The 17629-nt window shown below is 36.2% G+C and overlaps 1 long non-coding RNA gene across 2 annotated transcripts in view; it reads right to left on the bottom strand.

The window, feature by feature from the left end:
- LOC105363921 (uncharacterized) overlaps nucleotides 1-14889 on the bottom strand; it is a 58375-nt gene extending 43486 nt beyond the window's left edge. For both annotated transcript variants that reach the window (XR_912934.1, XR_912935.1), the window contains exons 1-2: nucleotides 14386-14889; nucleotides 1371-1521 (exon numbers count right to left, since the gene is read on the bottom strand). This is a non-coding gene — a long non-coding RNA (uncharacterized LOC105363921). The remainder of the gene's footprint in view (nucleotides 1-1370; nucleotides 1522-14385) is intronic.
- Nucleotides 14890-17629: the final 2740 nt, after the last annotated feature.

Genomic DNA, 17629 nt, shown 5'->3' with positions numbered 1-17629 from the left:
AGAAGAGGAGCCACAACAATAATCTTCATATCCTCTGTACCGCACATAATTGTGCCCGGGGAGAATTTATGGAGCACTGTAGCAAGCTGTTAAGGAGTAGGGGTATACTCTCCTGTACAGCCCCGGGATATGCGTCGATCGAAAGATGCGCTGCAACTCTCCTCTTGCATTGGAGAGCACCGGTACTGATCCGATCACCAACAGAAGAAATAAGGAAAGAGAATATATCTACAGCTATCTCAGCCTAGCGAGAACCCATTCACTAAGTACACAGCTAAGCATTACACGCACCACACGAATGCACGTCTGTCTGATATATCTACAACCGTATGTGTTATTACGTATTCGCTCGCACGAAACTAACTCCAAAAATGCCGTCTATCTTTTTTTTTTATATCTATAGTATTTCTATGACTGCGTATGCCGCGATTTCTAAGACAAGCAAATCCACCTTTCATAAATTGAATAAAATGAAAAGCAAGCCAAGAGTCCTTCAAAATTAAAATATATTTTCTTTTTGAAGTGCCTGCACTATTAAACTTGAAAAAGATGAATATAAATATTTATCATTCATTATATAGTTTGTTCAAAAAGTTGTCTTAGCTTAAAAATATAAGCGGCTCGAAATTGAAATCTATTATCTTCAAAAATATTAATAACACCAACAACAACAGCAACAACGGCAATAATAATAATAATAATAATAATAATAATAATAATAATAATAATAATAATAATAATAATAGTAATAATAATAATAATAGATGTAGCTATAAAGTGACTTTATATAAAATGTTTAAATATGTCAATTGTGCATCAAAGCTAGAAAATTAGAGATATTACATAATTATATACAAAAAATTGCAACTACCTTTTTTCAAATAAATTTCTTCAAATGTCAATTCAACATAAAATATTCATCTATCATATATGTAAGTATGTAAGTAGGAAGGTATGTATGTATATATAAATGTATGAATGTATGTACGCATGGACATATGCGTGAATTCACGCATGCATGTATGGATTTATGAATGTAGGTGGAAATGTACGTACGCAAGTATGGATTTAAAAATATATGTTAGCATACTTATATATCCATCTATCTATCTATCTACTTATCTATCTATACATCTATCTATATATCCATCTATCTATCTATATCTATATATCTGTGTGTTTGTGTGTGTGCGCGCCCGCGTAAAGTATTTGAATCAACGATCAGAATTCATTCGGTCTCCGGAGCGAAAAGAAAGAAAGACAACGAGCGAGCGATCGAGCTAGCGACTGAGAGAAAGAGATTTTCATCAATGATTGCATTTGATTCGAGATAAGGTACAGTCTCGCTTAGCCAGACTTTTTCTACTTACCATTGTTCTGGAGCTTACACTTGAAGGCCGATCGCAGGTGGTCAATGATGGAGTCGAGTGCCCGACGACTGGTACTACCGCTACTGCTGCAACCACGAACAACGATTCTCGTCTCCGAGAGATTGCGTTCCGGCTCGTTCGCCAGGTTGACCTGTTGGATAAAATTCTTTCATATGCACATTGCATTCGCTTAATTTACAAAAGCATTTGAACGATTTATTTCAATTTAATGCTTAATGCGAGAATAAATTTCAAATTTATTTCAATAAATAATATTAATTCACTTCGTGTTATATTTAATTCTAAAGGCAATATGTACTAAGAGCCAATTATACAATAATAATATCAAAATTTATGTTCACTGTACTTTACTTTAATTTCAAGACTTATTTTTAATTGTTTATTCAATCGAAAATAAGTTAATCTAAAGAAAAATATAGGTATTTGAATGAAATCGAATAAACAATACGATATATATACATTAAGCTACTGGGGAATATTTATAATTATCTTTTTACATATACTGGCTGCTTATAATATTTGAATAAAACAATGGCAATTATATAATTTCATAAGAAGTTTCTTGAAGCTTGGAAAAATTAAAAAATTATATATATTAGTTATGTAATATGTTGTATAAAAAAATATCAAGCTCGGATTTAATTATTAAAAAATATTTTAATGAAATATCGGGCGCCAAAAAGGTTCTGCTCGTTATAAATTATGGAAATAAAAATGCTAAGGGAATAACATAAAATTTCCTTGCATTTATCTTATTTATTATATATTCAAACTAAAGCTCGTAGTCATTGCCATATTTAAGAGTTAATTGAGGCAAACAAAGTTACAGGTAAGAGGACGATAATATCGTATAGAAATCAGCTAAAAGATTTAAAAAAAAAAAAAAAAAAAAAAAAAAAAAATTACTTCTTATTTTGGCCGTGTAAAAGTATCGTTGGAAACTAAAAGTCCCGTACTCTGACTATCATTCCTCTAAATAATTCCAACAATAATTGCTTCATCATTGTAATATTTATACGCAACTAGCGATACCCCATGACAATTGTATTTGCAGAGAGACGCGTAAAAGTTGCATTCCTAGCTACGTTTTCTCCTTCAGATGAAACAATTCAGTTTGTTCGTAGTACTTACAATGCCGAAGTTACATTCGGATGATAGGTATAGAGACTCGGTGAAGAAAAGATGAAAATGGTAAATTGGGATAGAGGAGGAAGAATAGGATTCGGAGTCGTAACGCAGTGCAGGGAAGCGAGTGGACTTGAGATGAGCCCAGCCTACTCTTTTCCGATAGTATCGCGCGTTTATCCGCAATGCGTTTAGCATTTTAATGGTCGTAGAGTGGAGAACAGCCAGGAAGCCTCTCGGCTTGTTTGGGATGTATAGTCCTTTTCCTTTTCCTCCTTCTTTTCCCTCGTTCACTCTCCGACTCCAGCTCACGATCGGGCCTAAACCCTTTCCCCCGCTCCGCGGTCTCAGCATCCATCGCAGGAGCCTGCAACGCGATGCCGACCGGTTTTTCAGCGGCAGCGGCTACTGCCATTAATAAAAAAAACCCGACGCACGCGTGCACCGCGGGAAGGGGGTAAGCAGGCGGGGTGGGGGCGAGGCGGGAGAGGGGCTGATTGCTGCTACGAAAGGGTTGGCTAGCCGTGCGCGCTACTGTAATTACTAATTGCCATCCGAGCCCAATTAACCGGTCGGCCTCCGCTCCCCTGGTGCACCGCGGGAGCATCGCCAGCCTCCGTCGCCGCCGAATTATTGCTATATAAAGGAGCTGGGAGATAAGAATCGGCGCCGAAATTCTGGTCGAACGCATGCACGAGTAGCCGATGAAGCACGAGCCAATCCAGATAAATGGGATAAATGGAAAATTGAGAGAGGAAGCTGTTGCGAAAAAGATTGCGATGAGGGTGTAGGCGCCGAGGCGCAGTGGAAAAATACGATCAACGACGAGCCGTGACCCGGACCAAGAATTATTAGCAGATTTGCATGTTAATGGAGTGATATCGGGGAGCGGCGTACGCCTCATAATTTCCCGCGTCGCTCGCAAACAGCCGCCAGAATAAGAGCATCGAGGTCGTGGCTTCGCTGCCGGTTTTGCTTCTGTGCAGAGAAGCGGGGTTATGAGGGAAGAGTGAAGGACTAAAGGAGGAAAGCAAGTCGGTGGAGCGAGGGAGCGAGGGAGAGAGAGAGAGAGAGAGAGAGAGAGAGAGAGAGAGAGAGAGAGAGAGACAGCCGAGAGACCGGAATGCGCCGATGACGACCTCGGGGATGCGTCCTTTTTTCTCCTCCCAGCAGAGGCGGTGGCCGCAGCTGGCCACATAGCTAGCGTCTTTCCTTTTGGTTCCTTCTCACCCTCGATTTCGCTTGATCAGCGCCCTCCCGACACCCTTCCAGCATCCGTCTGACGAGCACGTTTTCCGAAAGAATTATCCACTGGATCCCTCAAAAAGCTCATCTAACCACTTCTTTGTAATACGTTGACCAATTATATACTCATTGTGCAATACAATGTGTAAGTCTAGTTATTCGGCTCGATAATACATTTCTACTATCGCCTACCAAGATGAATTTCGAGATATCCCCCTATTGCTGATCGATCTAACGACACGCGGCAAATAATCGAATCTTTAAGAATATAATCAAGTTCTCTTCCGGTCATATATGTCATTGTATGAGTTATTGTAAGACAGGTTACTTTGCAGGTTTCAATTTTTCACAGTAAAATTTTTAAAAATCCAATGAATCATAGCTTTTAGAAAAGTTCGATTTGTCGGCAAATATCTGTCGTAATAGTATCTAGCAAATCTCTTAATTGGCGAAACATAAAATGTAATTTGACTTGAGGAGGTCGAGAAACTAAATTATGAAATACCTTTTTAGCTGAATATATCTCTTTTAATTACCAAATATTGTAAAATAGAAATAAAATACTACTTTATCCGGCAAGTTGCATTGTTTATACGGTTTATTTCATACCTATGTGTAAACGTTGTATATTTAAAATGAATTTTCATTATTCGCTTAAAGAGATTTATAAATTCGATCTGCGATTTCTACATTTTAATATAATATACCGTTCGATGCATGAGACATGTACTTTAGCAAGTACGGAAATAAATTTATGTTTTACGTTAATGACAGATTTACTTAGAAGAATTTGATAAAATGAAAGTACGAGAGTGCAAGCTTGCGCGAACATAAAATTGAATAATTTGCCCAGTTAAATTAGATGGCTATTCGAATATTAATTCAGAATTCGTTAAAATTATCTTTATATATGCACATGTCTGCTAATTGGATTTGAAGAACACAGCTTGGGCTGTTAAAAATTTCTAACATTAATTCACCACTCGATGAAAATTTCCTATTCTTAATATTGCAATCTATATATTTATCAATGTTGTCACCCTTTTAATTGTAATTTAATAACTAATAAATATAAAACGTTTCTTCTTCTTCTTCTTCTTCTTCTTCTTCTCTCTCACTCTCTTTCTCTCCCTCTCTCTCTCTCTCTCTCTCTCTCTCGCACTCACTCACTCACACTCACACACACCCACCCACCCACACACACACACACGCACGCACACGCACACGCACACACGCACACGCACACGCACACGCACACGCACACTCACACACTCTCACACTCACTCACACACTCTCACACTCACTCACTCACTCACTCCGTTGCTTCTGTAATAATTGCTTTTTCAACATTGCTCCAATAGACCACGAAAAGCAAAGAAAGAAATTTAACGAGTGGCGGAATTCTATTATGTGTTAATGCAAAGCTTGTAATTCAATAGGAATTTTTTAGTAGGATATTCCACGTAAATTTTTATTATCTTTGCATAATACTAGATAACATTCACAGTATTTTCGGCGATATTTTCCACTATTTTGAGCAATAAAAATGAAAGATACGTTCGACGGAGCGCCATTAAAATCGTGCTACTACATTGCAATCGTACGTCGAGGATTCGCAAATTGTCAGAATAATAAATTTGATGTTGCGCAGGCGCGGCTGCTTTTTCCCAGCCTATTGGTGCAAGCGACCGACGAAAGACGAACGGAGGAAGAAAATATTTTCACGACGTCGACGGCAACGCGAACGGCGGTCGGCTCGACGACGAAGCTCCTGCGACTCGGAAATAGAAAGTCGTGGAATAATGGCGGTTTGCGAGGGAGGGGACTTTTGATGTATACACGTCGAGCCCATATGTGCCCGCGGTGCACGCTATGAAATCGAGAGGTTATTTCGGGTGAGGTCAGAGGCTGAGATGGTCAGCCACCTACGAGTTCTGGAATATCGCCAGCAAGTAGCGGAGAGCAAGACTCGGGCACCTACGCGAGACCGCCAAGTATATCTCCTCCCGATGCTCGGCATTTGGGTCTCTCCTCTCGATCTCTGTTGAGCAGCATCGAAAATACATCGAAAATACATCGAAAATACATTGAAAATAACATTGAAAATACATCGAAAATACATCGATGTCTCGGATGCATAAACACCGTATGGCTAAGACCTTATTCAATTCCCGACTCTTGTTCCAATATGCGCGGACATGTGTAGATGAAATTTGAATGTACTCCAGATTACACACCCATAACATATTCATCCAGCTTCGTTAAGACTCCGCGACCTTCTGATTCTGTGAGCACTTTGAACGCACTTTGCCATCGCGTATTTCATCGAGCTCTTCCAAGACTTTTACTTGTAGCCACCAAATCAACAAATTTGCATTAATTTAGTTCCTATCATCTTTTATAAGAATAATAATATTATAGCTAGAACTACTGCTTGCACGTGATTTTATAGTTTCGTATACGGGGGACGTAGAACTCACATTGATATTAATTTACAATATGAATTTTCATAAAAAGACTCCGCTCCCATTTACTTTTACTACCTTTTAATCTTCTCTTAATTATCTTACGTTTCAAAATGTTTTATCATGCATATTGGAAATGAAGCAATTGCTTGTTTTTTTAATATAGAATCGATACAAACAAACAATATTTCAAAAATATAAAAAAGTTCTTTATGATAAATATTTCCTTGATGTACAATTAATAAATACAGTTAATAAAAGTTAATAGATAAGGGTGATTTGATATCACACCAAGTCCTACATTGTTTTATACTTTATAATTAAGTACTCTGACAGCTAATGTTAAATAATAGTAACTTTCAATCGATGTTTTTTTTTTTTTTTTATAACTCTCTTTTATCATTACTATTGTTATACAATTTATATAATTTTTCTTATCTTATATAGATTGAATAGATTAATATAATGTATTAATTTTTAAATTACATGAATCAATCAATTTATATTAGACTATTTTTGGAACTGCAGTGGGATTACATAAGAAATAAGCCAAAATGACAAAGAAAAATTGGGCTTATGATTTGGATTGGGTAATTGAGGAGGAAATGAGTAAACTCGTTATGTTGGTCGATTGTAATTGGTAAACGAAAGGTCAAACCTCCATGTGGAAATTACTTTTGAGACTCACGGTAAATCTCAGAGATCCGAACGCAGAATAAGCATTGGCATTAAGAACCGGGAGAAATTGTAGGGACAGTAGCCGATGCCATAGTATTGCGCGCTCGATCGAATCTGTGAAAGGTGAAAGCAAATGAAATGAGAATGGCGCTTGCAACGCGGCCAAACAAATGAACAGAAGGAAGTCAATAGCCAATCGAGGCATATTTAAAAATCAATAGATTAACGCCTGGATAAATACGAGCTTCACTACATGAAACGGCTACGGCGGCGCGACCTTGTGTATCGAGTGGGAGCGACCTAAGCAGGAGCTCGACTACCTAGGCGGCAACAATGCTCAGCCTCGTTTTTTCCCCACTCCCTTCCACTACCCCTTGCCTTTTTCATCCTTTATCTCGCTTTTCTATCTGCAGCTCGCGGCCACTTGCGCAGGTGCGCATGACGTAGCTACTATCTCGCGAGGAGAATCGAGCGCGAGCGTCTCTCTCGATGGAAAAAGAGACCGCTCTATTTTGTGCCTTTACTTTAAATCTTAATCAAATTTGCTGATCAAATTGTTATAAGAATTCTTATACTTATTAACAACCCTATGCCAAAAATCACCAACAATGCTTCCCTCCCAATTTTCCGACTCACTAATACACCATCGAATAAGCTAATTTCAGATGTCATTGAGTATTGATATTATTAATGAATAAGACCTTCATCAGAAGTAAAGATTCTGAAAAAAGTAATTCAATATTAATGAAAACAAAAGTTATTACAATTAAACATAAAAGCCACATCGATACTTTCATTTAATCGAATTATAATCATGTACTTGCCTAGTAAGAACAAAAAAGCTATCTCTGACACCAACAATGTTGTAATATTATACTAAATAACTTGCAAATTTACAAAGAATTGAATAAAAAAATCTATATATATATATATATATATATATATATATATATATATATATATATATATAAACTTCTTTATTGTCTGATATGATTTTGTTTGATTGTATATTAATTATCCAAACATAATGTGTCGTGAATGTAGAGATAGAGCTTACTTCCTTGAAAAATATGCTAGAAAGCAAATATCGGAATATCTCAATAGGCGAACTACGAAAGTATGCGATTACTTCTTCGTCCTTATCGTTTAGCTCATTTGATTTGCCTCGGCTGACTCGTCGCGCACGGATTCCCTGAAAATTTGACTTCCGATCGAACCAACTAATTTCAAAGGGTAATGATCATGTGCAGGATAAGCAACACAGCCAAATGATAAATACCGAAGAAGCCACGAAGAACTTAAGTTAACAATTCTTTATATAATAACTATTGTCGAGTACTCTATATTTTCTTCGTTAAAATAAAAAAAAAGAAAATAAAAAAAAAGAAATGTACAGTTCTTCTGACCTCGATATTTATTAACAAAGCCTAATGAGAGCAGTTCGCGCTAGCGTATTTTGTTTAGGAGCAATCTTAATGTGATTAAAAGCCAATCGTATCTCGTCTGCAAGCAATGACGCTCGATCTTCTACACATTACGCAATCGAGCAAGCATCATAGTTCGATCTGAGAATGAAATTAAAAGATGTCCAGCCTCGATGATAAGCCCGAATATTTCTCTCAGTGGTCAAAGGATGAAGCAATGCCGGAACGCGAGACTCATATTCGCGAAGAAAGACGAAACAGGAGAAAGAAGAGCAGTTGCACGGGCAAAGGCGCAACAGCGGCAGCAGCCGAGGTCGGGGTGAACGCCCAACGCTTTAAAGAGAGCAGGCCGATGCGCCTCGCTTCGTCTCGCCTCACCTCGTTTCGCCGAGCGCGCCCGAACGAATGCTCCTCTCTTCTCCACTCTTCGCCACTTTTCTCCTCACCACGCCTCTCCTCTACTCTCCACTCTTCTCCACTCCGCTCTTCGCCGTTTCCCTCCTCACCTCGCCCCTCCACTTCATCACTCCATTTCTCTCTCATCCTCTACTGTTCTTTTCTCTTCTCTCCTTGCCGCTCTACACCGCGCCTTGTTACGCTCCACACGTCGCTGGACCGCGAACAGACGACTTTGTAAAGATCGAACGCAACCGGCGGAATAAGAAATTCAAATCAGGCAGCTCGGCGAAGAGAGAGAGAGAGAGAGAGAGATAGAGATAGAGAGATAGAGAGATAGAGAGAGAGAGAGAGAGAGAGAGAGAGAGAGAGAGAGAGAATCGTGGAGGAGCGAGTGGGGGAGGGCTGCCGAGGGAGAAAGATGCAAAGCTATGCGCGTCGCGAAGCTATTTTCGTAAACGCGTCTTAAATTCCGGCTAATAATTGGGCAGCCGAACGTCTGGGCGGACGACGAGAGAGAGGATGCACTGGAATTATGCAAATCGCATGCGTTAGATCGTGGATCGTGTCCCGAGGGTAAGACGGAGGAGCGAGTGGACGAGTATGAGGGGGTGGCACAAAAGTGTGTACCGGAGAAAGTGTAGAAGGGGGTGAGAGGGGTAATGGAGAGGGGAGGTATTGAGAAAATGATGAGTACGACATGTTTTATAAAAGCAAGGGTCGAGCCAAAGCGCGCGAGTCTTCAGGGCAAATAAATATAGCGATGTCGATCGGAAATAAGGCGAAAAAGAACAAGCACTAAAACTCATTTATACCCCTTGATTGCCCTATGGCTCTCAGCTATTCAATTATCTGGCTTTTGTTAAAGATGCCTATGATGTAGAATGGACGAGACACAGTTTGGATTTATTACTATTTTATTGCTCGCGTAAACTGCATTCACCTATTCACTGTCCCAATACCTCAATACTTAATAGTTAATATTTGACTTATCATACAACCCAATAACTTTCAAACAAATAAAATGCAATATTAAATTAAATGTACTCCGGCCTATATTTTTGTTACTTTAAACTTTTTAAACAACCGAAAAGAATAGAACAATCACGAAATATTACATAATCGACATTATTTTTACACAATATTTAATCGGCACACAAAAAGCTTAAAAAGCTAACCTATCGAATTCTCAAAAGCCCTATTGTTTTATAAGCGAACTCGCGCTCTTTTATTCATTTCTCACTCATTCGCTCGTTTTCATCCTCCCATTTTCTTCTTAAAATTGACCTTCTCAATTTTTTTGCATCTCTTATAGATAAATACACGAGTATGCACGCTCGTACCCACACACACACACACACACACACACACATACACACACACAAATAAATTATATGCTAGATTTGAGAGTCTAAAGATATTTAAAATTTGCAAGAGGGCACTACATTCGCCTAAAGTAAAAACTATCGAAGGATCGTGAGTTTTGCATTTATGCTGACAAAGCACTTAATCACATATTTACATAAATTATATATTACTTTATGGATGCGTAGTAATAACCATGTTCTAGGCACATCATTCTACTTCTTATATTTTGCATTTCGATAATAAATTTTTCAAGTAAATTATCGCAATGTGGAGGTCAGTTGAGCTATTAACAACGCGTGTACACTAAACCGGTAAACTACATATTTAGTAAAAGATAAAAAAGGCCAGCATCTATAATTCTATTAGGTCGAAAACTAAACATATATTTTATAAATTATAAACAAACATATTTTTTAAATATATTTGTCTTGATATAATTGGTAAAATCTAATTATTGGTATAATATAAATATATTGGTAACAAATAAATGATAGATTAGAGCATTTTTAATCTTATGCGAGCTGCTTTTTTTCTTTTTTTTCTTTTTGATTCCATCTAGTTGTCAAATATTATAATAACAAGATTTTCGGAATGAAAATACTAAAGTCCATATGCGTTAATACCAATCACCAAGTAAATGCTGAAATATATATCACGTACATTGTAAGTTCATATATTGAAATACATGGATGACACTTGAGCAGTCGGTGATAATTATCTTTTCGTAAAGGAGCTATGAATATGATAAGGATCTTGTTCGCTACAAATTACACGCCTAACGCCAAAATGCCGGTAATTTACGATTTTTTTCAAGTTATCGCATCCATCTTAAGCGTTTAATAAATATGCATGCCTTCTATTACAATATGCACCAAGTTGACCACAAAATAAAAATCAAGTAGTTACGAATACTCAGAGGTAATAATATACTTGCAGTTACGTGGTATCTTTAAATAAGAGACTTATGAAACGGCAAAGAATCAGCCAACCCCTATTAAAGCAAAAAGTAAATAAAAATCACAATGCATGTTGAAAACGGGAGTCGGAAAAAATAGAGATAACAAAATGTCTCGCTAAAACGATCTTCGGTAATTGGGCTATGGAAAGGTGAGGTTTAAGATAAAATTCAATAGAAAGTACAATGTACAAAGGAGAGAAAACATAGAGTATTAAAAGATGCAAGCGGTGAAATATTGAAAGGCTTGTTAAAACCGTTGAAAAGTCGAAGACTGCGGTGCAAAGTTATCGAAGGCCCCAAAAACTTCACGAACAAATGATACGAACTTTCGAACTTTGGCCTGCTAATTTACGCATAATATAAAAATATCACGCAACCAATATTGTAAATATAATTTATGCGTGTACGACATAAAATAATGCATACCGCGGCCACGGCATAGATGGTGCAGAGGTCAAAGATAAGAGTGCCGATAAGCGCCACACTCACGTATCTCCGAGGTAAAATAGCAGCTCGTGCAGGTGCGCGCGATCGCTCGCTCACCTCCGCCTATGTATATAATGTATGAACGATAAGAAGGTACAAGCCGCGGCACCGCTATCTTATCTCCCCCTCCCACTGCCTCGTCCACTTGCGCTCTGCTTCTCCTTCCTCGAAAGGCATCAGCTTACTACTGAGACGCACCATGACATAATAGGACTAAGTACATCTAGCAAACGATCACCTAACTATTACAAGCTCTTTTAAATCTTCGATTCATTGTTCATCAACATTCATCAACATTCACCGACGAGAATAACAAATTAGCTATAAAAGCTACGAGCTACTTCGTCGATCCATTGGCACATCGCACTAAGCACTCGCACTGTTTCCTCGGAAAATGGCAATCTCATTTCAAGGCCATAACCAATCTATGATATGACTGCTGATTAAATGAACTTTCAAACCGGCTTTAAGTTAAAAATATTTATTTTGTGTGTGTGTGTGTGTGTGTGTGTGTGTGTGTGTGTGTTGTATTTTGTGTTGTGTGTAGTGTGGTGTGTGTGTGCGTGTGCGTGTGCGTGCGCGCGCGCGTGTGTGTGTGTGTGTGTGTGTGTGTGTATTACGTATAGTACAATAAGCATTCCCAAACATATAATTAGGTTATTAGTTATTATGTGGAGATCGTTCGTCATTTTAACAACGTTTTTTATTCATATATTTCTACTTACTTTTAGATGTCCTTCGTATAATGCTTTTACAATTTTATTTATTTAATTTTGCTCATAAATGACCAATATCTTATTATATATAAATAAAATTTAAATATCAAAGTAGAACATTTTTATAGTTATAAATGTCAAATACCGTTTTCCGGTGATAAATCAAAAAATACAACATCAACAAAAAAAAACAAAAAAAATTAACTTGAAAATAATTTATCTTCAATTTGTAAAATATTATATACACGATAAGAAGATACTTAAATCGTACCTTGTCATACTAAAATCAAATCATGATTTTATTATGAAGAAGACGACACCATTTTTTTCATTTTATAATAAATATTCATTTACAATTATAATAAACCACTAAAATATTTTATATCATCCGACTAAAATTTGTATTCGTATAAATTTCATCACTTCTTATTAGTTTTTTTTTTCTTTTTTTTTTTATAATATATATCACTATTTTCATACTTTATATAGATAATTCATACGAAAGGAAACAAAGTGATTATTTCAAGGAGTTCCTGATTGCGAGTGATTATTTGCCTACACGAAACTTTTTGACATTTCAATTATTTTTTAAAGATATTTCACATTTTACAATATATAAGATTATGAAATTTCTTTATATTTATTAGTAGTATTTATTATTAGTAGTATATATTATTAGTCTGTATATTTATTAGTAAATATACCCATTCTACTTTACGATGTCTTGTTAGATTTATACAAGTTATAATAATCATTAACAAAATGTCTAACAATAATTACTATATAATAATTAGAGAATAAATTGATATAATTTAAAAGTGATACATTCTTAATATTATATCAGAGCATAAAATATGATCACTTTCACATCGCTTAAGAGTCATTGGCCCCTCTATTAAATTAATATAAATAAAAGATCAGTGGATGATGTTGATTAATATAAAAGAAGAATATAAAATTTATTGAGATTTCATAAACAAATAACATCGAAATTATCGAAATATAATATCCTTTTTAGTAATTTTTCGTAATTTTCGTAATTTAGTAATTATAATAATTACCAGATAGATAGGCTCATAAAATTTTTTAATTGAACTAATCTAAAAGGCTAAATATTATTTCCTTTAACAAGTGGAAGGGTGAACTTACTCTTTATCGATTCAAATCTATCGTGCGTATTTTCGTGAAGAATTTTATACAAATTGAATTTGCAATTTGTTATAATTCTACGATTTCTCTATAATACATGATTTATTATAAAAATTTATATTTAATGAGTAATTTGATTATATAATATATTTTATATACTTAAAATTTCATCATCCAGAGTGTTAAATTCTTGCTGGCAATTTCTCTTTTCATAAAATGTAATGGATATAACGCATTAGAACACAATTTCGTACAAAACAAATTTGTATATTTTTAATGAATTTTATATGTATTATGATAAAAATGCTTGTCAAATAACTATGTCAAAATAACTATGGAGAAAATAAATTTTGAAAATAACTTCTAAATTGGTATTATATTTTAATAGTTGAATAAATAAATACGCTACGTATGGGGATGGGTAAATTTAACTGTAATAACAAAATGTGTCGTTATAGTGTGATATATAATAGAAATTTAATGTATTTATAAGTATTGCCGTTAAAGGCAGCACCTCATTCACATAATAATTTATAAACGGAAAATTATGATTTCTTATGAAAAGAGATAAGCATGCACTATGTTTGTCTAGTTATAACTTTCATCTTTAAGATGGATAGGCAAAGATTTTAAGCTCACTTAACTTGTAACTCAGTTTAAGTTCGGAGAAGAATGTATCTCGCTCACATTTATGATTTTTTTGTTTCTAGATCAAAAGTTGCTCTGAATGCTCCTGCTGCTTATTAGTAAATTATAATGCAATACTAATTGATAGAGCTGGATTCAATTAGCAATAGTCTTCTTAACTCGAGGATGACGCGCGAGCGTATTTTGGAGCACCCATAGATGATTATCTACGAATAATGAAAAAGTCGAACGGAGTCGCTGTCTTTGCAGATTTACAGATGATGTATCAGTAAAGCTATTGGATCGGCTGAGCTGCAAGTGAGGTCAAAGAGGGAAAAAGATATAGTATCGAGTTACCTTGATTACTGATGCGTATTGAAAAAACGTTAGCCGAGTGAAGGCTTGGAAATTGAAAGAAGAATCGACGAAGAAGAGGGAAGTGACGGGAAAGGCCAATAAATCCAGAGTCCCTAATTACGAAAGAAGGGAGCGCACTTCGGCACCTCTCCGTATTGAAGCAGTAGCTGCTTGCCGTGCCCAGGTACTATCGCGAGGTATGTGGAGAACGGGTTCCGCGAGCCTGGCAGGGATTCAGCTCGCGAAGGGCCACATTCTCGGCTCGAGTTGCCTTGTCTCCGTCGGTGTTTTGGCGACAAAGCGACCAGGGGGGAAAGATGGAGTAGCGCGCTCTCGACGACGTGCCTCCGTTTGCTCGGCGTCGGACACTGACGGCAGACGACGTCGACGACCGGCCAGCGCCGCGATTATCTGGCCAACGTTGCTTGCGCGCTCCAAGGCGATGCGCGCCTGCGCCAATCATCTACTTGTTGATTCCCGGTCGCACAGACGTTACTGATTTCGTTGGCCACCCTCGAGCTGACGCGGTCGAGTCAGTGATTCCGCTGAGGCTACGGTCAGACAGAGATCTCAAGCTGACCAGGGGAGACTCGTCGCCACGAACTGACGATAGACGGGACACCTTCATCTACTTATTGGCAGCTCACTCGCGAGTTGCTGTTCGCATCTGCAGCTTATTACTGTCCACATAGTCTCATAATAAGTTAGGCATTTGACGAATATCTCGTGGAATTTCCTATTCACTTTATCTTTTAAATCTTTCATTTAAAATCAAATCATTAACAATATATTCAAATTTTACGTGGATAAAAATGTACGATGCTTTATCTGAAAAATATCTAATTGTTCTCTTAACAAATTTAACATTGTACGATTGAAGAAAGATATAATAGTGATACGTAACGTGAAAAATTGAATGAAGGTGAAATTAAATCTTAATATCGAAGAGACGTCGAAGTATGTCATTATTAAACTTGTAAATATTTAAGAGGTAAAATAATAAGTAGGCAAAAATTATTTTAACTCATTTCACGACTACGTTCGAATAAAGTAAACACTTCAATGTTACATTATAAATATTAAAATATTTTAAGCGAATATATAATTACATGAAGCACATATAGAAGCGATCAAAAACGTCATGGTTATAAGTTCAAAGAGTTGAATAATGTTTATAAACTATTACGATAAAATTGACACTGATGGATAAAAATATGTGAAAAGAATTAAATGATTATCATACTATACGGTAGGTAAATGTGAGAGCGAAGATAGCTAGCTAACTAGCTAGATAGCTAGATAGATAGATAGCTAGATAGATAGATAGAGATGGGATGGGAGGGAGGAGTGAATAATAAAAAAGGACCAATTAATAAATAATCGAATTTCGATGAGCTGTCAATGTTTTAATAAAATCCGAGTTATTCCACCGACTCCTAAGAAAATCCATAATCCTACGAATTGTTTCGTGAAGATTCACAATCGGCCGATTGCCCTATGAAAAATAAAAATAAGCTGAATATGTGACTATAGGAAATCTTGTCTTCGCTCTCGTTGTCGTCCTAGATGCCGTTCTCGTACTCGGCGTGGTCAAACAGGTTCGCAAGATGTTCGCTTCGGAGTGTCGAGCAGTTCGTATATCCATAAATAAATAATAACCAAATGCCAGTAGGATGCTTATAGGACGAAAGAAAAGTCACTTGTATGCAACATGTATTTTTATGAACGCATTCATATGACGGCGACTTATCTCTGTCTCTCGACTACCGAGCGTCTGTGTCATTGCCCTTGTGCTCCGGCTGCTCCGGTTACGTTCATTAGGGTCATTAACATTCGATAAGCGTGAGAGCCCTAAAGCGGCCCTGCATCCTTTCTACATTCGCAATTTTGCATTGCCTCTGTACTGTTTCTAAAAACTGAATTCATGACACCAAATTCATCTCCGAATCTCACCCAAATCTTATTACAACACACTTCTCACCTATAGTCACTTCTATTAAAAACTCTAATTAGTTCTACTAAAAACTAATATTACATACTCTCACACATCTGATGTACGATCTAGATTTAGCATGCTATTTTGACTGTTTCTTTGCTTTTATATTATTGAATATAAAATAATCTTATAAGTTATATGTAACGTAATAACGTTATTTCTGTTTTTCACTTTTTCACTTTTCTTAGAAAATCACAAATTTCTACGTTTTTTACGACGATTATTAATAAAATACAATTATTTTTGTGGTAAAATACAATGTTCTTGTCGCATGAATAATACTTATAATTCAGATAAAACATAAAAAATCTAAAAATGATTGATTATTTAAAATATTGGTTTGTTACATATTTTATAAATTAATTGAATGAATAAGAAAAAAAAAAAAAAAAAATTATCTAACAAGAGATAAACCGCTGAAAAAATTATTTAAAATTTTACTCATAAGAACGACGTCATAATGCAAAGAGTTTTACAAGAACTATGTTGTAAAATGAATAAAAGTACTGAAAAAATTAAAATTATCTGTCAAGCGTAGCGATTAAATCAAGGAAAAGATTGAATAAAATACCTACATCTAATTACGAATGTACATAAAATTTATTTGTTTTAAACAGATACATTAAAGAGGAGCTTCTGAATAATTCAAAATTTCCAATCTTAACCAAGTAATCTTAATATTAATTTAAACGTATGCGTATTATAAGTCTTCATTCAGGAAATGTAGAGCTAAGAAATCCGACTGTACAAAAGTAACAAGGGCACTATTTAGCTAAATCTAAATTAATGACAGGATAGTAGCACATGAACATGCAAGAATTTCAACGAGAATTTTTAAGTAGCTTCATCCAACCGATAGCCAATAACCAATAAGTAATAAGTAATAATGCCAGAAAATGATCATGCCGCTCTTGATTTCATATAAGAGTGCTTCCAACTGAATTCCTAAGTGTTGCCGAGAAAAAAAGTCTATCGGCATGCAGCAAAATAATAACGTAAACTTAACTAACTGATATTTGAGTAGCCAGTAGCACGGCGGCATATAAAAGAACTCTCTCTCTCTCTCTCTCTCTCTCTCTCTCTCAGCTCACCTAATTAAGACCTATCCACACTCTCAGGAGATCTGAACTCCTATACTATATACATATATATATATATATATATATATATATATTTAGTATATTTTATCAACGGCCAATTGGATCCCGATTCATACTCAAGGGTGGGGGGGGGGGGGGGGCGCTACAG

Source organism: Ceratosolen solmsi, unplaced genomic scaffold (assembly GCF_000503995.2).
Source record: "Ceratosolen solmsi marchali unplaced genomic scaffold, CerSol_1.0 scaffold23, whole genome shotgun sequence".
Classification (NCBI taxonomy): domain Eukaryota; kingdom Metazoa; phylum Arthropoda; class Insecta; order Hymenoptera; family Agaonidae; genus Ceratosolen; species Ceratosolen solmsi.
This window is presented reverse-complemented; position numbering and strand designations above follow the sequence as displayed.